The sequence below is a fragment of the Silurus meridionalis genome, chromosome 27 (genome assembly GCF_014805685.1).
Source record: "Silurus meridionalis isolate SWU-2019-XX chromosome 27, ASM1480568v1, whole genome shotgun sequence".
Taxonomy (NCBI): Eukaryota; Metazoa; Chordata; class Actinopteri; order Siluriformes; family Siluridae; genus Silurus; species Silurus meridionalis.
In genome coordinates, this window is record NC_060910.1 from 5,942,193 (window position 1) to 5,966,991 (window position 24,799).

At 37.7% G+C, this 24,799-nt stretch overlaps 1 long non-coding RNA gene across 3 annotated transcripts; it reads left to right on the plus strand.

Moving 5' to 3' along the window:
* The first annotated feature begins 1,724 nt into the window (after positions 1-1,724).
* On the plus strand, positions 1,725-24,199 carry LOC124380311. Of its 3 annotated transcripts, none has more exons than XR_006924653.1 (3): positions 1,725-2,009; positions 23,517-23,837; positions 24,008-24,199. It is a non-coding gene; the product is annotated as an uncharacterized LOC124380311 (long non-coding RNA). The 3 variants fall into 3 exon arrangements; XR_006924654.1 differs by having other exon boundaries at positions 23,731-23,837; XR_006924655.1 differs by lacking the exon at positions 1,725-2,009 and adding an exon at positions 16,641-16,723.
* The last annotated feature ends 600 nt before the right edge of the window (positions 24,200-24,799 follow it).

Consider the following 24,799-nt stretch of genomic DNA (forward strand, 5'->3'; position numbering starts at 1 on the left):
TATATATATATATATATATATATATATATATATATATATATATATATATATATATATATATATTTATACATTTTTTATGTAGTTAGATCTTTTTGACTTGACTATTTTAAAAGTGGCTCACGAGCTGAAAAAGTGTAAGAAGCCCTGCTGTAAGGGAATTCACTTTCCGGTAAATTACAGTATGACTAAGCTTCACTTGATCGGTTTAACTCACAGGAAACCTGTACACCTGTTTATTCGTGCAGTCATCCAGTCAGCCAATCATGTAGCAGCAGCACAATGCATAAATTCATGAGGATACAAGTCAAAATTGTCAGAATATAGGGAAATGTGATCTTAGTGTCTATGATCCCAGTGGCTGTGGCTGTGCCAGATGGGATGGGTAGAGTATTTCAGACACTGTAAATCTCCTGGGGTTTTACATACAGCAAATTACACTGGTGTGAGGAAAGAAATCTTGCTCGAATATCTTGATTTAGACCGGTTTAAGCTTTCAGAAATTTAACTTGAATCAACTACTATTTGCAACCATGCTAAGAAGAAAAACATCAAATTTCGCAAAACATCACTCTTCTCTTCTCTTCTCTTCTCTTCTCTTCTCTTCTCTTCTCTTCTCTTCTCTTCTCTTCTCTTCTCTTCTCTTCTCTTCTCTTCTCTTCTCTTCTCCTCTCCTCTCCTCTCCTTCTCCTTCAGGATCAAGAACACACTCACAGGGTCACCAAAATGGGGAAGTAAGGATTGCTAAAATACCTTATGGTCTAATTTTTTGAGGAATTTGTGATTCCTGCTTATCTTAAAATCTTAAAAATTAAAAAACTTAAAAAAACTGTTGTAGAATAAAGAAAATAAGCAATGAACTAAACCTCCTCAGTTCTCCTTTCCAACAAGGATCCTAATCATTTACACCTTCATCATCCTCTTATTTAATTTACCAATCCAAATAACAATTCCATTCTCATCCGATCAAGTGCGTCCCCCTGTATATTTTTGTGTCATTTAGAGTACATTCGAATGCACTTTCGGAAACCACACTCGCACAGGGAGCGGTGACAGGATGCACAGAGAAGCTCTCTCTCTCTCTTTTTTTATTTCTCTCTCACCCTGCCGAGCACATAATCGTGTTTACTTGGTTTGTGTCCCAAAATAAGTCTTCTCTTAATTAATAAACGAAATTACAAATAATACGAAGGAAATCATCGGCATAGGAGTTCATCAATTATCGGGATTAGCTAGGCAAGAAGCATGTAATCTACAGAGAGGCGTTTATGTGGTGCGACGATTATTCCACCTCTCCCATAAGCTTTTATTGTGATGAAATTCGGAGCAATAAAGCCGGTCGCCTGCTCCCTTGACAAATCCTTTTGCTCCTGCAGAAAAGCAGAAGGTGAAGCATTGCCATTACATCTCTAATAGGCAAATATGTGTGTGGGTAATGTGTTGCACTGCTGATTGGGTCACCGGCATGTTCGAAAATCTGATTTGAAGAACTTTTAAAGAGGTACACTGCTGATATAGTAGATAATAGAGTGCCAGAATGAACAAGACACGACATAGAGATCTGGCGCATCTCTATTTTGCTGTAACGGCGTCAGTGAACAGTATTGATCTGTAGTTTACACTTCAAAATATCACTCCACACGCTTGACAGTATGAGTTTTAAACTAAGCCACTCACGTGAACTGTGGAACAAGTATTACAGTTTCATCTTACAAGCAGCTGTGCCGCAGCACTTTCATGTCCTCTCTCCTCGTAGGAACGTGGCATTGACTGAAGACAGCATTGTCCCATCTGGCACACGCAGCCGTGCTTTCTGTCTTACCTCCAGTTTTCCGCGCTCCTAATCTCCTAATAGAACTTCTGGATTATAAAGGAAGAGCGCATATTAAGCAGATCGTTCGTCTTTTACCCCCCGCTCTGCAACAAGCAACGTCTTTTGGGGAATGGACTGGCGGGGCCTGTCATTGGAATAAAATATGGAGATATGATGTACATGAGAAAGGAATCTCAGGGTCTGTGTGCATGTCTTTGATATGTATATTTCGAACTAGGTTCCAAATCGGATATTTTTGCCTTCCAAATACTACTCAGCACATGCTGCCCGAGGCTTTTTATCAGAGATCTGTTAAGTATTCATGTCTCTTTCTAGCAGAATTGCTTCTTCAGGTCTCATCTAATAGAGCTTTCATACAGTCTGCCGTTTTTCCTTGGAATTTTGAGTTAGGAGGTGTGCAGCTATTTTAGACGTTTTTCCAGTCCACACATTAGGTGTGTTATTGGCTGTACAGAGCATATCTACTTATTTGCATGAAGCTCTTCTCACAGCTTGTCTCAGATGTGTATTTTGTGCAAGAATTCTTTCTAATGTGTTCGAAATTGTGATCAGGATAAGTATCTTCGTCAGTGTAAATGAGTCAGTCTTTAAATTGATGATACACAAATAAAATAAATACAGAGGGAGGAAATATGTAGGTGGAAACATTTGGCTTTGTTATTTAATATACTTCCGGTGTTGATGTGTATATGTATTAGTATGAGTTTCCTGTCTAAAGATGCTTTGCCAGGCGTTTTTTACTGTAGCTGCCTTCATTTGCTGCTTGTTTGTTGGTCTTTCAAGCTCCAGTTTTGGCTTCATACAGGGGAAAGCATGTTCAGATGAACTGAGGCCAGTGGAGCTTTTTATTAATTCACCTTAAAAAGCTCTTAAGTTGCTTTTGGGTCATTGTGCCTCTTTACTGTAAAGTGCCATCTGATCATCTTAGCAGCATTTGAGTAAAACAAAAAGTATATCTCTGTAGACTTCAGAATTCCTGCTATTTCTATTAGCTGTCACATTGCCAATAAAGACCAATGACCCATACCACCCATACCATAACCATATCAAAACCAAGCCTCCGTGCTTGACAGATGATGTTTTATACTTTGGATCATAATCCCATCCTTTCCTAATCCATTCCAAAAGCAGCAAATCCCTGTCAAAAATCTGTGCACATTATTGATGGTTGTGTGCATGTAAACTAATCATAAGTGGAAACATTGGTGTACATACAGACATGAAAAAAAATTTGCCACCATCCTTTTTTCCCTGAAATTTTTATGTGTATTTAATTTTCATCAGTCCAAAGAATCCTGTGCATGTTTTTTAGATGTTTTCTAGCAAAAGTTTGATCTTGCCATTCTGATCTTGAGGAAAATCCTCTGTATTTATATTAATGGATTACTGATTAGAGATTTTGACAATGTTACACCTAAATCTCCAAGAGTGTTCTTGACTTGGCAAGATGTTGCGAAATAATTAATTTATAATTAATTTATAAGCACCTTTTTTGCATTTTTGAATACAAATTCATGACATTATACGTGTAAAAAGAAAAAGTTGATATATACATTGAAAGTATAATTAATAAGAAAAAACAAATGTGATAGATTCCTGTCCCCTCACTGTACATTCTGACATATATACAGTTTTAACATGTGGAACCAATTCCTCCATGTACAGTATATGTCTCTGGTAATAACTACTTTTATTGTTTCTGCCTTATTAACAAGAGATGTATTAGGTAAAAACGGAGATGTCTTCTTTGCCTTCGAAAGATTATCCAGCAGATTTATACGTAAGACTAAATCCTAGGAGTCCACACTTGCTTTTGGCTTGCTCTCAAAATTATTCCTGGACAAGAACTCCTTTCCTTAGTTGTACTCAAGTTCCATCTACTTGATCGGTAGGCGTAGTGCTGACTTTCCTTTTTTAAACAAATGACGTTCTTAGTGCAATCATGGGACCCATATATGTTGCAATCATTTACGAACTTCTGTACGTTTATGAGATTTTTTTTTCTTTTCGTCCTTTGCTGTTTAATGTGTGCTGTACTGCTTCCCATCACTTTACAACACCTTTTACACAATACATGCTGTATCCAATTTATTGCAGTTACTAAAATCTTAATGTTTAACTGTAGGTTTTTCCTTACTATATTTTATAGACTATATCATTTGCAACAATTTTCAATGGCATATTGACCTGTCTATATAAAGCACAAAGCATTTTACAGAGGTGTTTTACAAAGCTGTTTACAGATTCAGACAGATGATACAGGTAACACACAAATGTCCACTCCTAGCAACATTTTCACTCTCCGTTCTATTTATTTTGTGCAGCTGAAGCCAAATTACTATTCAGAGGTTAAGAGGCTTGTGTGTCTAGTGTGTAATGAGGAAGCAGACTAGTTAGCACGGGTTCATGGAGTGCCCACGTTAAGGCACTGTGCATGGATAATTTACGATTCCCATCATCCTTCTCTCTGCAGGGATTAATTCTGAATTATTTATGCTCCCTATATGCGCACAGATGCGAAGCGTTTTAGTGCATGTAGGCTGCTCACTCACGGTCAGGTGACTGAATGTCGGACCTAGCTGGGGAAATTATGTTTATCTCCTAATATTAAAGTACAGCCATTTATTTCCCTTGAGCCCAAGGGATGCAACACCCGAAATGGATATTAATGCCATTTACCAAAGATAAAATTATAAACTCTATGCCTATTGAATTAATTGTAACATATTTGTGCTCGGACAGCTTGCGCATTCCGATTCAAATGAAGCACATCCTGCTGTTTGTTTTCTTTCTGACACTTTCTGATATTTCACCCTGCTCATAAGGCCATTGTAGGCAACATGATATATTAGTGGAAATCAGGTCAAATGTCTTGTTCGTTTAAATTATGTTTTTGTTTTTGCAAAATAATAAAAAAACAAATCCAATGGATAGACATCTTGACCTCGTCAAATGAAAGGTTCCACGGGTTAATAGAGGCCCATATTTTGTGCAATTTGTACAGTTACTCATTTCTAATATCATTAGGGAAATTAGCTGTGAGGTGATTTATTCACTTAGTTTTTTTTTTCATAAATCATTTAAACACACCCTGAATCTTAAGTATGTGAGTGGAAGATGAATTGCTGGACTGACTCTGTCCTTCTAAAGTAGAACAAAGATAAATCAGGTAATCAACTTAGGGCTGTGTTTTGCATAGCATTAATTAGAAGTGTTTTAATTTGCCCAGAACATGCTTGGATGTGTTTAAATGTGTCAGTTATTCGGGACGCTGTGGTGACTAATGAAAGCGGGATGCTCTTAGTTTGATGAGACGTATGCAATGCCCGCACCATCCTATTAATATATGCTTTAATCTTAGTGGTATAAGTTGTATCTACAGGACTATGTTTGTAACTACATACTTTCTTGTTCATGGTGAAAATATTGTATGTATGTACAGTATATATATATATATATATATATATATATATATATATATATATATATATATATATATATATATATATATGAAGTTTCTGTTGATATTTTGAGAACATACTAACTCATTATACACATGTAGGCTACATGTAGGTTAAATGGTAAAGGGAATACTAAACCAACATGGCTACCATCCCATACTTCAAGGCCATCTAATTCTGTATTGTGGCTAATTTGAACCGACTTCACCATACAACACGACAATGACCCAAATCATACTTCCAAGCTCTGTTACCATTACATAGATAGCATACAGTCAGCTGGAGTGTTATATATAATGAAATGGCCTGGCCAGTTACCACATCTAAATCCTATTGCATTTCTCTGGGACAAACTGAATCACAATGTTAGAAAGAAATCTTCAACTAGAGAAGAACACCCGTGGCAATTTTTTTTTTTTAATGGGATGGCAACAAAATTTAAGCGGAATGTAAGTGTATAGTTTTTCACAGTAAGTGGGATTTTAGTGATTTATCAAGAATAAATATCTACTGAATATAAATAGATGTAAGAATGAATGGATGGATTAGTTTTTTTTATCTACTGTAAGCAACAGCAAAAAAAAACAATTTCCTTAAAAATCAATAAAGTCTTTGAATTCTGATGTATGATTAGATATATGGACAGATGGATGGATGGATGGATGGATGGATGGATGGATGGATGGATGGATGGATAAATACATGAACATCATGTAAATGTATGGTCTGAATGATTGTTCTTGATAGCTGTTGGTCTCGGAGAATTAGTTTGAATATATATAAATTAAATGCTCAGTAAATGAGTGTGGATTCTATTCACAAAGTAGATTTTACATATGCATTACAAAATTCAGTTATTCTTCTATCTATTGTTACAGTACATAAATATGAAAATCATAAAGATGAAAGCATAAATTCTAATAACACTATCTTAAGCAGACTTGTTTAAATCTAATACCTGATTGTTGGTTGTGTTTGTAGTTTGTTTAATTAATGACCATTTTAGTTGGGATTGTCATGCTTAGTAAATAGAAAAAAAATAATGTTTTCCTTTGGCACCATACTATATTTTGCATATAATGGACATGTATGTGTATGTACATTTAGAAGACATGGACGTATTAGTATATTTTTTAGAGAGGTTGTTTTTATATATATATATATATATATATATATATATATATATATATATATATATATATATATACATACGATGTAAAAAAGGTTTGCTAAAGGAAAGATTATTAATTGTGTTGACTGCTTGACACTATATGCAATCAGTTTTGCTAAATTTATCACATGTCAATAATATTGTAGCTTACAGAAGCTTTGGGGACCATGTACATGTGTAGGCATGTTATGCCACCATAATTAGCTTTTTCTTGTTTATGTCTCGCTCTGCATAAACTGCAGCATTTACAGTCCTTACATAGGCGCACTACACCGCAAGTGAGTGCCTGCATATAATCGCATATTTAGCCTCATTTGAAACAGCACAGCAGTGCTTTGTGATTGTTTTGGCAGCTGAGCTGAATTAGCCATTACATCAATGTGACTTTTGTACATAAAAGAGCCCTTTTCCCTTGCCCAACAATGTCTAATAAATCTGCACAGGGGGATATTGATGCCGGGTGCTGACGGTGACACAAAAGCGGGGGGGAATGTGTTTGGAGGCTGCACTGGGTCATGAACAGTATTTTAAGTCTGCAGTTTAACCCTGCAGCCTGTCAGCTCTGACCTTTCACCAACCCCGACGAGTAGCTCATTGCTCCATCCGCTCTCTCTCTCTCTCTCTCTCTCTCTCTCTCTCTCTCTCTCTCTCTGTAACGGGGAGAGGAGGAAAGAAGAGAAAGGGATGTACGAGAGGTGTCAGACAGAGACATGAACATGAAAAAGAGTTAGTAGTTGAAAGCCAGCGCTGTTGTGCAATCATTTCATACATTTCTTTCTTTTTTTTTTTTATTTTTCCTCATCCCCCTATTCCCTCTCACACTCTGTCTCTTTTGTATCTGCTTTCTTTTTTGTTTTCTTTTATTGCCATTTTCGCTAGCTGGCCAATTGATGAGGGGCCAAGGCAACCCCCATATGAGGACAGGGACATTATTGACCTGTCTAGAAGCTTGGCTGACCTCCGGGTGACCCTACATTCACCTGTAGTTGACCTTGAGGCGAACCCCTTTTGTCTTGCACACACACCCACACACACAAACACACATACATACACAGCCCCATGCTCCCACCCTACTCAAATCTCTACATGGTATTAATTATTAGGCGAGACGTGAATGAGGATGAAATTAACAGTGTGCAGTTTTTGTAGTGTGTGTGTATGTTTAGGTGTGTGTGCGTAGGTGTGTGTGTGATATAGCAGAAAATAGCGAGGATATAAAGAAAAGTGAGGCTAATAAATAGTGGAAAGCGCAAAACTAAAATATTTAAAAGAAAAAGCGAGTATGAAAGTCATAGAAGAATATGAAACGACGAGTAAGAGAAAAGAAAACAGAAACTTTGAGAAGAGAGGAGAAAAAAAGAGAAAATTAAATGAAGAAAGATAAAGAACATAAAAAAGAGAGCAGAGAAGAGAGAGAGAGAGAGATAGAGAGATGCTACGTCATTTTTATATTCTATTTCCAAAAATAATGTCATGATATTTTTTTTACATTTTTCAATTGGAATATCAAGTTTCACAATTGCTGCTACACACTGACAGAGAAAGAGAGAGAGAGAGAAAGAGAGAGAGAGAGAGAGAGAGAGAGAGAGAGAGAGAGAGATCATATCATTATAGTTAAAATATTTATCACTACCAACTGTGTTCATTGGTACCTAAGCACTTTGGTGTGTATATTGTTTTTTCTGACTTTAGCAATTTCTGTTTTTGGTGTAATCATAGTGTGTGTGTGTGTGTGTGTGTGTGTGTGTGTGTGTGTGTGTGTGTGTGTATAACTCTTTGTGTGACTGTGAGTGTGAAGGAGAAGTGGGAGGAACCAAGATTTAAACCTGTTTGAAATCTTGCTGTAATTATACATGAATTATCCATGAAGGTTTGGATACTAAAGTTATCCACTTAAACAGCTTTGTCTGAGTGCCAGATGACTGACACTCTGCTTTCCCTCACCTCCTTCTTTTTTTTTTCACCTATGCTGTGCTTTAGTAAGCATTAGAAGGTGCAGACTTGACCTCTTTTACACGCAGCTGTACTGCTTCTATTTATGTCGGTTTGAAGTACAGTAAAAATACATCATGTCACTAAATTATTGCTTTTTAAGCCACACCGTGCCTCCGATTGCGACTACTCTGACCCAACTTCTTTGCCTTTCTTGTGCCTTGAGGACCCAAGTCGAACGGATCTGTTACAAGTAACGATTCATTATCGCCTCACAAACAAGCAGAAGGTGCCGCAAAACGTGGAGCTTATTCTGCTGGCTCGGCTAATAGAATTGAATTTCACACAGTGCAACTTAAATTAGACATTGCGTAGCAGCCATGAATGGCAGAAATAATCAGCATGGGTGACTAATTTGGCAGAGCGTCAGCTAAGTACACAAATCCTTCTTTCTTCCCGCCTTTGCCTGAGGTGCAGCAGTGAGCAGAGCTTGAAAAGAAAAAAAAGAAAAGAAAAAGAAAAATGCAGAGACAAAGCCAACATGAAGTTCATAAAAATTAACATAGCAAATGACCTGGAGAAGAGAGCCCAATAAATAACCCGATCTTATCGCCTGCAAGTATGTGAGGCGGGGAACGAAGGAGTCCAATGAAAATATTCTCATTAATCTTGCGTACCCTCGGATAAACTTCTTTACAGGAAACCATTTCTCTGCCGACTTCGTGGGGGTCAAGAGAAGGTCACGTCCTTTTGCAGCTGATTTATTTTTTTTTTACACAGAACGATTAGCGAAAACTGACCTCAGAAACTAACTCATTTAGACCCCTTTTACTTCTCTTTTTTTTGTTATGCTGAATTATTATAAGTTGTTTAGGGAGATGCCATGTTGTTGATTCAGCATTTTAAAAAAAACTAAGTGGGAATGTCCCTGACGGTTTCCTACAATTTTGTCTCACAGCTTGTGTAGTTTTTTGGCACTGTTCTAAAAGCTTTGAAGGTGAGCAAGTTTTGTTTCTTCAGAGCGCTTGCCGTCGACGGGTTGAGATGAGGGAACGCTTTAAAGGAGCTTGCGTGCTGTTTCATCCTGGTGACCACATGCAGTCTGTGTATGCTTTGTCATGAAAAAAAAAATATATATATCCAGCTTCAAGATGGTACAGCACCTGGAGTGGAATAATTGGCTTCATGAAAACAGTCTTTATTTATTGTCATCTGTTACCTTAACCATTGTACATATTTAAAATGCACATAAGATGTGTTTCTAATGTCCAGGTACTTTGTCAGGGTCTTAAGTCATTGTATTTTTTTTAGTTTTCATGAATTCCAGCTTGAGAGTTTTCACCAACTAGGAAGTATTAGTTTGCAGTTTGTTGTACTAAGCATCACTGATTCCAATTTCTAAGCTGCAAAAATCCATCATATTGAGCGCTGAATATATTTGATTAAATAAAAAGTGTGTGTGTCGGGTCAGAAGTGGCACACCACAAGCAAATACTGAAAAAATATTCTCATGCAAATTGCTCCTGGTGTTATTCAAAAAGATATAGGCAGTGATTTGGAAAAATGTAAGCAAGAAGTTAAAGATGCAAACACAAAAAAAGCAAAGGTTTGACCTTGTATGTCCCTGTCAGAACATCTGCTCTGATAATATGGAGGAGGACATTTTAGGGAACCACAAGGGATCTTCCCTGGACGAGTTCACCACAAATAATTTCATGCAGCCAAAAAAAGAAACTAAACTTTTTAGTAACAAAAGAAAAATCTTAAAGTAGAACTCATGGGAAATTAATTCAGTGCGACTTTTTTGGAGTAAAAGGGGTTACACATATGAACCACAGCACAACATAACCACAGTGAAGTAGAGAAGGGTATCATGATATAGGACTATGTGTGTGTAAGTGGTGCTGGGGTATAGATCTCATCAAAGGAAATGTCTCTAGGTTATGTATGTAATCATGGTTCCCAGAGGGAAGGAGACGCTGCTTCAAAAGTGCTTTGGGAACATTTCCGCGTTGTCCATGCTCTGAATCACGTATGTAATCAGTCCAATGGAAAGCATGGCGTCACCAGCGGGGTGACGTCATGACCAGGAAGCCATAAAAGCAAATAGAGTGAAACCAGCTCTAGCTTTTCAAAAGGGAAGGAAGCACTGCGGGGATGCAGGCAGTGTGGTATTGAGACGCAGTGTATGGTTCCCTCAAAGAACCCTGGTTACCTATGTAACCTGGACACGTTCTCCTTCAGGAACTCGAGCTGCGTCAAAAACGTTTTGGGAACGAGGGTCTAATCAATGGCATGACAGGCCGCAATGGCAGGAGCCTTAAGGACACCAGCTTCCCTTCCACAGGAGGCTAGATAGCAGGAAACATATAGGAAACAACCAAAGTGTTGTCCGTATGGAACAGCACATGGTGGCCCCTGAGGTCTTGGTGAAAATGCCTCAGAGACCGAAGCACAGCCAGAATCTCTGTGCAATTGATGTGCCACATCTGATTTGGCCTCCCAAAGAGGCCTTTAACACAGCAACCAATAATGACTGCCCCCACCACGTGAGTGACATGTCTGTTGTAAACCAGGAACTCCCAGCACAGGACCCTGAGTCAGGAACCCAGGATCTCTCCACACATATAAGGCACGTAGGGATAGCTGCGTGACCTTGATCGTACAGAGTGGATTGCCCCTCCAGGAGAACCCTCGGGCTCTGAGCCACCACTGGAGGAATCTCATGTGCAGGAGGCCAAGTGGAAACACATTGGACGCTACCGCCATCAGACCCAGCAAACCCTTGCCATACCTTGAAGCACTGAAAGTGGCAGGGTTAACTAACCAGATCCCTGGGGGCCCGGGGCGGGGTGGGCACCGTATATTGAGGTGCACAGAGCCCCATCCAGCAGGAGTCCCCAGATAAGATAAGATATACCTTTATTCGTTCCACAGTGGGAAAATGTCTTATTGGTCGTATATTAAGGATGACAGTCCTTAGACCATCACTTCTTAGGGCTTTGGGCTTTAGCGTCCCTAGCAGGGGGAAGTGCAAGTCGTTTTTTTGCACCTCTGATGCCGGAGGGGCAGGGTTGTGGTTTGGGCTGTGGGGTCAATGGACTGGCCAATAGCCCTAGCGATATCTTTAGATGCCCTGAGAGCTACATCTGTCGCACAGTGAAGCTCTGGCTTCCTGACCACCCGACGTGTCTCCCACATCTATAGCAGGTCAGCCTGATAGGCCTGCAGCACAGCCATGATGTGCAAACAGCCTGCGGCTTGACTTGCTGAGACATAAGCCTTGCCCACCAGCGCCAAGGTAGCTTGAAGGGACTGGTGGGCAGCACCTGGGTTTTTAGGGTTGACACATTACCCAGGGAGAGCTAGCCAGCATCTTGTCCCCCACCACAATGAGTGTAGCATCCCGATGTTGTGTTTGGTCTAGCTTAAGTCTCTCATGTAAGTCTCATATTGCAGTGTCCGTGTCCGTGTCCGTGTCTGCTTGAGGTGAAATATAAACAGCACTGACTATGACTGAGCTGAATTCTCGAAGAATACAGAATGGGCAACATGTGATGGTCAGTAATTCCAGATTTGGTGTGCAAAAGCATGAAAGGGACACACTTCACCTCCCCTTGACTTCCCCGACTCCAATGTTCTGTCCATGCAGTGAACCAAAAAAAACTTAGTAGGGTACTGCTGGGTTCAGCCATGTCTCGGTGAAGCAGAGAAGATTGCAGTCCCGAATGTTCTTTTGGAACTTAACCCAGTCGGTACCAGCAAGGCATCCAGGAGCACGGCCCTATCCCTATTGGAGAGATCCAAATGTGTCTCTCCATGGAGATGAGGGTGGCCATGGACCAGCACCTTAGCAGTCTCTTTAGTAGCCCTGAGGGCTGGGTCTATAGCACAGCGGAGATCACAGACTTGCTGTCTCCCACACCTAGCTCCCCTAGCAGGTTGGCCTGAGTGTTTTTGATGCAGCTCGAGTTCCTTAAGGGGAACATGAATGTTTTGTTGGAATTAGCCGAGGAAAAATTTACCACTTTGGCTCAAGACTGGTTCCAAAAACACAAGGTCAAGGTACTTCAATAGGTTAGTCAATGTACCAACTTGATTTATGGAATGGTGGAAATTGTTCGTTCATCAGAAGGCCCATGTAACCTTGAGGAATTGATGATTTGCCAAAAGGAATGGGTCAAAATTATGCCACAATGTGGTATTAGGCTATTTATTACATGAAGCTGGGGGTGGCAGACAACAGCTTTGAGATAAACTGTTTATTGTGTATCTAAATACATATTCCAAGTCCAAAGACATTATGTGTAAATGTGACTTGAATATACGGTATGTGCTAGAGGTACACCATATGGACAATATTTGCATACCAGAATTTTCCAGCCATATGTGGTTGTTTCACACAAAGTTTGCAGCACACAATTGCATAGTATATATTTGGATGCGGTAGCATTTAATTGCCTTTACTTGAACCAGAAGACACCAAAATTGTTTCCAGCATAACAATGTCCATGTGCACAAAGCCGGCTCTATCAAATATAGTTTACATGGGTTGGCATGAAAGATATTCAGTTGCCTGCTATAGAGCTTTGACCTCAACTTTTGAACACCTTTGGAATGAATTGGATACCCACTGTACCCCAGGCATCCTCACCTCACCTACATCAGAACCTGCCTTTACTAACAGTCTTGTAGCTGATTGAGCAAAAACACACTCCAATATCTTGTGGAACATCTTCCCAGAAAAGTGGAAGTTATTATAACAGCAAATGATGACTAAACTCATACCAATCTTATAGCTAGGTGTTCACACTAGAAATTGTACACTGCACAAATTGTGAATAAAAACAGAATGCAATGATGTGGAAGTTTCAAATTTGAATATTTTATTCAGAATACAACATAGATGACATATTAAATGTTTAAACTTAGAAAATGTATAATTTTAAGGGGAAAAAAAATGTGATTTTAAATTTCATGGCATCAACATCTCTCAAAAAAGTTGGGACAATGCCATGTTTACCACTGTGTGGCATCCCCTCGTCTTTCTATGACAGTCTGCAAATGTCTGGGGACTAAGGAGACAAGTTGCTCAAGTTTAGGAATAGGAATGTTGTCCCATTTTTATCTAATACAGGCTTCTAGTTTCTCAACTGTCTTAGGTCTTCTTTGTCGCATCTTCCTTTTTATGATGCGCCAAATGTTTTCTACTGGTGAAAGATCTGGACTCAAAAAGAACTTCAAATTCTGATTCAACTGACCACAGAACAGTTTTCCACTTTGCCACAGTCCATTTTAAATGAGCTTTGGTTCAGAGAAAATGCCTGCGCTTCTGGATCATGTTTAGATATGGCTTCTTTTTTGACCTATAGAGTTTTAGATGGCAACAGCGAATGGCCCAGTGGATTGTGTTTACCAGCAATGTTTTCTGGAAGTATTCCTGAGCCCATGTTGTGATTTCCATTAGAGTAGCATTCCTGTATGTGATGCAGTGCCGTCTAAGGGCACGAAGATCACAGGCATCCAGTATGGTTTTCCGGCCTAGACCCTTACGCAGATTCTTTGAATCTTTGGATGATATTATGCACTGTAGATAATGATAACTTCAATCTCTTTGCAATTTTTCTCTGAGAAACTCCATTCTGATAATGCTTCACTATTTTTTGCCACAGCATTGGGGGTATTGGTGATCCTCTGCCCATCTTGACTTCTGAGAGACACTGCCACTATGAGAGGCTCTTTTTATACCCAATCATGTTGCCAATTGATCTAATAAGTTGCAAATTGGTCCTCCAGCTGTTCCTTATATGTACATTTAAATTTTCCGGCCTCTTATTGCTACCTGTCCCAACTTTTTTGGAATGTGTAGCCCTTATGAAATTCAAAATGAGCCAATATTTGGCAAGACATTTCAAAATGTCTCACTTTCAACATTTAATATGTTATCTATATTCTATTGTAAATAAAATATACGTTTATGAGATTTGTAAATGATTGCATTTCTTTTTTATTCACAATTTGTACGGTGTCCCAACTTTTTTGAAATCGGGTTTGTAAATATATCCAGATGCTTATTTCCTCTCACTGTATATAAGAATTGTTGTGAGAAAAACAAAAACATAGCACGTGTATCGCAGCTTACTGTGTCATATTTAATGAGTTGTAGGAACTGCTATATTACCACAAACGCATCAGGCAATGTCACTGTCAATGTCAACACCACCGAAGGTTATTTGTTTCCTTCATTATTAAGTTTTCGACTTGTGGCATCTATGTGCCCACTTAAAGCCACATGAAGGAGCAGGGAGCTTGTCCTCACCGAGAAGGTCGTTCTGGCTGCAGTGTTCTCGTCAGCCAGAAGTATGCGTCATTTGTCAGCGCCGTGTAGGAATTTTCAAACAGGCCCGTAACTGTGAAGGCCAGAGAATAAATCTTTATCACTCTGAATATAAAGTGACCCTTTCTGTCTCTCTCTGGCTATCCTTGCAAAATAACAGAGAGACAATAGTGATTTGTGTGCCCTACTTTGGACTCCATGAGCTATGACTGAAGCATCGGGAAAAAAGCGGTTTGCCTTCAGCCTGACCACAGCATTAAGGTTTTGATGCACTGGTCTCAAAATGTTAGTTGCTATGTGAGTTGCTAATTTGTTACTATGTAGATTTTTTTTGTTTATTTCAGCACTTGGTTTTTGGGCTTAAACTAGGGTCCTATCCAGAATGGAGGGACATGTGCATAGTGAGGACGTAATATCGAAATTCAGACCTCACTTGTAACTTGTGATGCCTAAATTTATGCCATTTAGCAGAAACTCTTATCCAGAGAGATTTCCTTTAATTTCATTCACACATCTGAGCACCAAAAGTTAAGAGCCTTGCTCAGGATTTGAACTCACAACCTTCAGATCCAAACTCATGGATATATATGTCTATATGTAATATTTAATGGAATGGATCTCCGTGGGTCTTGTCACAACATAATGCATTCAACAGTGTACAATTACAGTAGTAACAATACATACATCAAAACCAGTGATGAAAAGAAAGAAAGAAAATTCATTTTGAAAAACTCTGCAGCAAACCATACTGTTTCCTTGGAGTGAAAACATAAGTTGTGTTCAATTAAAACATGTCACGTGATCAGGACTGTAACTCCATGTCCTGGCAAGAGTTTCTGTGGACAAATGGTACTCTCACTGTGTGTCTAACAATAAAACTCACACTCTCTGTCATGTGGAAAATTCAATTGTTAGTTATTATTATTATTATTATTATTATTATTATTATTATTTATAATAATCATAATAATAATAATAATAATAATAATAATAATAATATAACTTTCATAAGATCATATTATAATGTAATACAATTATGTTGAATATACAAGTTCACATGATCATCCTGCTACAATTGCAAATAAAAAACAGAGGGGAACTTTTGTTCGATTATTATCCGGCTCTCTCCAAATGTCAATAAATATACAACTAAGGAATAAAACGCAATGTGGTTTGCAGTTTTAGGAAAATAATTAATTACTTATTGATGTGCTGCCTGAAGCTGGTTATGTTCCTAATGACAGCAGTCTTTCTTTCTTATCATACCATAATAATTTAACATGGCTAACAATTTCTAGTAGAAACGTCATACTTTTATCCTTTTATAGTTTCATTTAATGCTGTGGAATGTCCGTGGCACAAATTAGTTATTATGATGATGAATGTTGTTTCAGAGAAAGCACATTAATATAAACCTGTGATTTGCCCTGCAGCTGACACTACTCTTAGAGTAGCAATTTCTGACCAATCAGATTCCAGCATTCAAGATGGTTGTGTTATAAAATTAATAGAAAGAAACGGGCAAAATGTAATTCGAATTCTTCTGAAAATCTTTCATGATGTACTTTGAAACAACAGGTATCACTGATTAGCAGGCTTTCTGCATGCCCATAGCTAAGCTAATGAGGTTTGTTATTGTGTTGGTGTGTGTGTGTGTGTGTGTGTGTGTGTGGATGTTTGTGACAGACACCCAGACGGATATTTGTCATAACCATTAGTAAGCGATTAGGGAGCAGCTACTTCTGCTGTTTTTATCACATCTTGTCTGCGTGGATTACAGAATTAAAAGGCTGGCTGTCAAAAGAGGGAGAGAGAGAGAGAGAGAGAGAGAGAGAGAGAGAGAGAGAGAGAGAGAGAGAGAGAGAGAGAGAAAGCAAGAGAGATTGAGTGCTACTAATAGTATGCTCTGTGTCACTACTTTTCTTTTTCATTTCTTTGTGTAATGATATCTTGTTCTTTCAGTAATGAGGTTGCTGCCCTGTCAAGGGAAGGTAAGGAATGCTTTAAGAAATATATATATATATATATATATATATATATATATATATATATATATATATATATATATATATATATATATAAAGTATATATAAAGCCCTTTAACTTTATGGTTTCCAGCTCGATCCTGCACTTAGGATACTGTCTGTGTGGAGTCACTGAGCATCGTTATACAGGTTTCCTTTAGGTTCTCTTGTTTTCTCCAAAGTTAAAAAAACTGGTAGGTGGATTCACTTTGAATGACTGTATAAATGAATCCCTGTGGTGTCCTCAAAATCCATCCACAATCTTCTCCTTCATGTGTAGTGTTTTCAGGATTAAGCTCACTTTATCCTTGACCCTCAGAAAACACTCGCTGTTGATGAATACGGAAATGTTTTAATGTAGAAGTGCAATGATGTCATGAAAGCCACTGAGTCAGTATTTAATTTGGTAAGGATTCTTTTACCTCCTGCTGCATCCTTGTTTTATTATCGATTAAGTGATGCTCAGACCACCAGAGCAGAGGTCAGAGATCCTGTGTGCGGTTTTCTCATGAGTGACCTGCTTTTTCTCTGATCAGACTTACTCATACTCAGACTGGATTAATTACATTATTGCAGAATGGATTCATGTGGAAAAAATGTTTTTTAGCTCATCCATAGAAAAAATCACTCGGGTTTAAACTTTGGATAAACACATTTGACACACAAATAATTTATAAAAATGAAAGGTGTTTGATTATTTATATATTGATTAATTGATTAACTGATTAATTTATTTGAATAATAAACAAACAAATAAATCCATGACTGGACGTATAAATAGATGTACTACTTACATTCCAAACTTATATGTTTGTGAGGAATCGGGGTGAAGTGTCTTTTTATATTTACACACACACACACACACACACACACACACACACACACACACACACACACACACACACACACACACATTATATATAAATACTTTATTAATATGCTTCAGTATGTTTTGGTAGCAGATCTACTCAAAGACAATAGAAATCTCTCTCTCTGTGTTTATCTGCATAGTTTACTGTTCCTTCAAAGATAAAGTTTTAGGTCCTATCACCATGGTGACACTAGATCCCAATTAAGAGCAAAATACATAACAGTCATGCACTTAAGCTTTATTTGTAGCCATTTAAAACCAGAACGCTTTATTTGATGTACTATATACAGTACATCCACTTCAGTTCATCCTGTTCAGGTTAATGTGACTCATAATAAATGTTACCCAACAGTCAAGCACCAGAATGTTTTTCTTTCCTTAACATGAGGTGGTTTGTAGGAACTGTCAGGGCCCCAGGCAGGAAAATTGCAAAGGACCATCCTAGCAGTTCTTTTCCTCCACATTATTACCATTATGCTACCCAGATGCCTTTATACAAAATGAGGATAAGTGTCTGGTAGTAGTATTAGTGTGAAATTTTCCATGCTTCTCAATCAGATACGCCATCATTACATCATAAAGGCAAGAGCGGAACACTTTTGGTAAAGTGTGGACACTGTATACACTTTAAAAGACCAAGCTATTAAAACAATTTCAGCACAAATTCTAGCGAGAAAGCTGTTTAAGTAATTTACATTATGTGCTCTGAAGTAAAGGCCAACTCTTAGCTAACAGCTTACATTTCAACATGATGTTGAGCTAGCATTTCTTACTTGATTGCTTAGCCTACAGTTGTCATCCCAGTTATTTTGTCATCCTTAATTATTATGGTATTAGCTTATTTTCACAACAAGTAAACATTTTGAAAAGCAATGCAGTACAGTCTGAAATAAAGCTTTTCAAGTTCCCCAATATGTGCTAATGCCTGCTCTGCACACTATATAACGTATACCCTTAATCTTGGTATAATCTTAATTGGGGTATACACGATTGTTCTTAGACCTAGTCTAATACTTTTTTCACATTGTATTTGCTCATCTTGATATTGACCTTTTTTGTCCAACATTCTTTATTTCTCATTTGCCTCTGGTTGTTAAATTTCCGTTGCCTGTTTTTGAGCATGCTTTATGATTGAATTATTTGCTTGGTTAAACTTCCAAACCTGGATTTCACTTAACAGTTGTGGTTCCTGTTATCCTGTTAAATCCTGCTGCATTTAAAAAAAGATTGTAAAAGACTTATTTTGCTTATTACATCTATATCATTCAATATACATACAGAAAATGGCATGGTTTCCATTTCTGAATAAACCTTTCAAGGGAAAAAATTAATGCAGCTTTTTTATTGAAATGTAATTAGTCCTACTAAAGCTCAGGGCCAAAGCAGTTGCCTGCTGTGCATGTCCTGTAACTGCACATCTGCTTGTATTAGTTTGGAGGAAGCATTATGTTTTCAGGTTGGCTGAGATTCTTGTTAATATGAGATCTCAAAAACGAGTGGTTTGTATGATGTTTGTAGCATCTATATGGGTTTATCATAGTCACCAGCAGAGGAACTGATAACATTTTGAAACTGATGTCAACAAGATCACAGGAAGGTAATATCTAAGCAATAATTGATATTTCCATGCAGTTTGAAGTGCATATTATGCATGCTCAAAGCAGAGTTTTTCATAATGAAAGTGTAGACAATGTACTTTATATTATGAAGAATTTAATATACTAATATTTGAGGTAAAAATATTTTTTTTTTACAATATTTTGATATATTATATTGACAAAACTTAGTGGACACCTGACCATGAGATTCGTATATGCTTCTGCAACATCCCATTTCACATTTAGTCTGTTTGCTGTTATCATTACCTCCACTCCTCTGTAAAGATGATCCACTAGATTTTTAAGTGTGGTTATGGAGACTTATACTTATTCACCCACAAGGGGATTATGAACCAGTTCATCCTAAAGGTGTTCATTATGGGTTGTGGTTTAGAGCTCATGGAGCTGGCTGTGTGCAAAAGTGTATTGTCACGGAACAGGTTTAGGTCTCGTAATTCAAGGCGAGGGAAAATGTAATTCTACTGTATCCAAAGAGATCCAATAAAAGCGTTTTCCTCAAACATCAGGATTACAATTTAGGGAAGAACCACATATGGCTGGAAATGTTAGGTGTCAATACCATTATCCATTCAATAATCAACAAATTTCCATGAATGATGTAAAAAGTATCAATATTTGCCTTGCTCACTTAATCAGTGCATATTTATTTCTATAAAATGCACCAGATCAAAGCAGAGCTCATCTTTCCAAGAGTCAGCAATGTGAAATAAAACAGCTTTATTAGTACCAGATTCTCAATCTCGCTTTCACAGAGATATGTGGTGAGGTTATAAATGACACCTGCACATCTAAAGACAAGTCTATTATTTCCCCTCGACGTATGCCATTCATTACTGTCACTGACATTATGGTACGGCTGTAAACAAATCATTCAATGAATTTGTCAACGTAATACAGAATTAATTTTTTTTTATTGTTTGAATAAATAGAGAGATAAAACTCGCTATGCTATATATAATATATATATAATATTTTGTGAGCAATGACAGACTAGTGAGTAAACACCTTATATTCGAATGGTATCACTGAAAAGAATTTCACACCGCCTGAGTTGAGCATGAACAAATGTAACTGTGATGAACAGGAAATATCATGGTAAATGATGATGATGACGATGATGAATAATAATAATAATAATAATAATAATAATAATAATAATAATAATAATAACTGTGACAAAATGTAAGGTGGCAGTGTATAACACAAGTGTAAAAGTTTAAAGGTGACAGTTATTATGCAAAATAAAATAAAATTAATTAAAAACATATACTAAATAGGAAATATCATAAATTAAAGAAAGTATTTTAATGGTTGTTTTGATAAAGTATTGCCAAAGATTTAACAGAAAGGAAAAATTCAACAAAAAAAAACGTGATAATGTATATATACTGTATACGGTGCCTCTCTCTCTTAGACACACACACACGCACACACACACACACACACACACACACACACACACACACACACACACTTCTTCATTTTGCATAGTAACTGATCCATTCTGCCTCTCTTATGACTGTCAAAATATTTGAGCACACCGGGTGTTTAGGAGCACCGCTGAGTGTGGCCCAATAATCTCCCACTTGACTTTGTGACTGACTTAAAGTGAAAACCTTTCCCAGTCTGGTATCCACATCTGGAGGATGTGAGGCAGTGAGAAATCTTAGGGGCGCTCTGATTAAAATCACACACGTCCCTCTCCCTCTGTGACACCGGTATTGAAAAAAGGGATTTACAACCGGGAATGGAATAATATCTTAGTAAAAATATAATTTTTGATAAGCAAGACCTGTTCCTGTAAATGCAGAGCCAACACAGAGATACTTAATACACATTTCTCTTTATTTACTTTAGAAGCAGATGTTATTTTTAGTCCTTTCATCTGTTCCCTCAGACACTTTTTATAAACCTATTAGCTTTTTATTTTGCCCTATTTTATTAGTGGTATCGTTACTGGTTATATATTTATATAATTTTTTTTTTTTTTTTGTGGCTGATTGTTTTTCATCATCTTGACCCGTAGCTCATGTCTGAAAGACTGAATTGTAATGGAGAGTGGCTCTAGCTTGAACGATCCCAAAGGAAACTTGCTTACATTAGCAGGAAGCGTTTGGCTCTTAGATCAAACTGTGTGAGCGGAGTAAAGTGCCCTGCTTTTCCCATAGACTCGCAGATCCACCACAAATCCCCCGTCATTAGAACAGATGTTTGGATTAGACTTTGTAAACTATGACAGAATTTCAATTTCGGCCTATCTCTTTATGATTCTCTGTGGGTAATATTACACAGCATGACATGGAAAGCTATCGCCACAGAGCGAGGCTAAGTGTGTGTGTTTGTGTACTGAGAAAATATTACTACTCTCAAGGCTTATTATTCCCTACGTGATGAAAAGTCGGGGGTATGAGGGACACACTATATGACGTTGAACCCTAATCACTAAATCTTTCAGTAGGGCAGAATTTGGTGCTTTTTTGTCTATTTTTGGATAATAAAAAAATGGCATATAGCTATTAGATCCGATTTCCTGAGTCGGTGGCAGCTGGCATATCAGCTCTGTCAAAATATTACTGGATGTTATTTGAGAAAGGGTTAGTATGCCATGAGTGCCTGTCAATTACCACACTGTCACTGCAGTTCTAATAAGTCGGAAAGATATAATCTGAGTAATTGAATGAGGCGTTTACTGAATCTCACCTCATGCTATGCGAAGTAAAGTGCATGGGAATTCCTGAAACCGCAATAAACTATACATCAGTGAGGAAACTCTATGCCAGCGTCCATTCCATTAGCATCTCTAAACACCCACTTGGGATTCATATATTCCAATTGGCCTGGCGTGGACTACGTGCTGACTGACCACATAAGCACAGCAGTATGTCTCTGTTAGCACAAGGCGCTCTCCCTTTAGCCGACAAGAGCAGAGTGGACAGAGTTGGGAGGATCAACATCATCCTTGATGAATGCCTTTCGACAGATGAGTTGTATGGAATGTCCTTGACTTTAATCAGAACTATTTGTTCTCTCTCTCTCTCTCTCTCTCTCTCTCTCTCTCTCTCTCTCTCTTTGCTTGCTTTTTTCTGGCCAGGGGTGTTCTATGAGGCCCAGCTTCTCCTCAGTCATGTCTACTGATAGTCTGACATTAATGACAACATTTATCAGAAAAGAAATGTGTTAGGGCTGCGCTAGCGTCTCTGAGTCGTTCTTTTTTTCCCAGGTTATGTCGAAAAATATATTGTGGGAAATGATGAGACTTTTGATATGCATTTTTTTGTAAAAAAATTTAAAATAATAAAAAAAATACAAAACAAAAAAAACCTTGAAATACTTGAACTTGGACTGGAAACATCAGTTTCATATAAATGGAAAGTTGCAAGAGCTTTTCAGACTGGAATATGATCCACTGAGATGTATGCAATATAAACATAAGTCCTTCGCAACAACAACATGAATCAGGTGAATAGATTAAAATATTAGCAAAAATAAACTCTTAATCACTTCTTACAATTTTTACATTTGAACTGCCCCATAATGATAGAACTACAATTGACCTTGAAACACAATCATGCGATTTTGGTGTAAATACATGTAAGACCATAACAATAAACTAAACAATCCTTGTAACATCATCTATTGCAGGTTATGTGTGCATAATTTAGTCCATAACATATTCTTAAGGATGTTAGTTGAACATATTCCCCCTATGAAATGACAAGTTCACTGGCAGTTAAAGTTCAATATAAACCGCAAGCAAATAATTTATTTCATATTACTCATTTGAATGTTTTAATACCATATAGCCCTTTTATCTTTATTTTTTAACGAAAGTCAGCTATCCCACAATTGCAGTATTTGCTAACGCAAGGCTCATAAAAAAATAATAATTTCTTCAAATTTTATGGTTTTTTAAAGTTTCAAGTCACAATCATAAATGCAATTCATCTAAAATTCCATTGTTATATTGTTGTTATATATGTGCATTTTTGTGTTTAGTCCTTTCTAAAGGAGCTCTCCAAAATTTTTTTAAAAAGTCAAAAGAATCCTCTGACTACAACTCTGAGTAACTGAAATCAAGGTTAAATAATGTGATAGTAGGTTAAATAATGTGCTTGTTTTCTCTATGAGTTTCGTCATTCATACAAAAACAAGTTTCATGAGGAAGGGCAAAAGATGTTTATTGTATGCTGGTAGTGCAACCTTGATGGCTAAACTGTATGGACTTCCGTTCGTCCACAGCACAACTGAAACACGTCATCTCTGTTTACAGGAACGATCATCATATTCTCTGAATGCAGCGTGTCCTTCAGTTGTCTTGGTGATACACAGTTTACTCCAACTGCACAAGCACGCCAGCATCTAAACAGAATGAGCCATGATTGATGGGACAAGAAGCTGAGATAACTGTTTATCAGTCCTAAACTATGGGAAAACTGTTTCAACCAGGCCAAAACATCTCCAAACACTCATCTATTTTTTTTTAGATTCCTTCTCTTGGAGTTTCCATGGAGAGTAAAGCACCATAACCACAATCTTCCCACGTTTGTCAGAATGAACCTCCACAGACTGCATTCTTATGCAGCACTGATTGGTATGATGTTCTCTTTTTTTTTTTTTTTTTTTCTCCCCTGCGATTTTTATTTGGATAAAATAACATTACTTTACATGTTTTAAACATAAACACAAGTAATTAAATCCAGGCATTCATTATAAAAAGGGCTGCCTTCTGAACTAATTTATTTTTTACTGTCAAATTGTCAGGGAACCACCAGCCACGCCTCCCCTCTGCATTCAGCACACTCGCAGCTCCTCGCCTTCATACTAATCACCAAGGCATCAAAACTATGAATTAACACATGTGGAATTATATATGGAATTATATACATAACAAAAAATTGTGAAACAACTGAAAAATGTCATATTCTAGGTTCTTCAAAGTAGCCACCTTTTGCTTTGATTACTGCTTTGCACACTCTTGGCATTCTCTTGATGAGCTTCAAGAGGTAGTCACCTGAAATGGTCTTCCAACAGTCTTGAAGGAGTTCCCCGAGAGATGCTTGGCACTTGTTGGCCCTTTTGCCTTCACTCTGCGGTCCAGCTCACCCCTAAACCATCTCGATTGGGTTCAGGTCCGGTGACTGTGGAGGCCAGGTCATCTGGCGCAGCACCCCATCACTCTCCTTCTTGGTCAAATAGCCCTTGATGCCTTCAGTGTGACTCTTCAATTTTCATAGTCATGAAAATAAAGAAAACTCTTTGAATGAGAAGGTGTGTCCAAACTTTTGGTCTGTACTGTATATATATATATTTAATGAACATATTCAGGCTGAACATCCACCATATAGAACACAAGCAGAGAAAAGATTATGATGACCAGGTGATTAGGAATGTTCTCAGCCTCATTCTTCTTGTCACCTCCTGCCTTGCTTATTGTTAGCTTCATAGGCTAGCCTATATCTGTTGTGTGTGAGAGCCAGGAAATTAAACACCATCGGTTGATGGGCTAAAAAACGGCACACAATGAGAAGAAAAAATGTTGATCATGTCACGTTT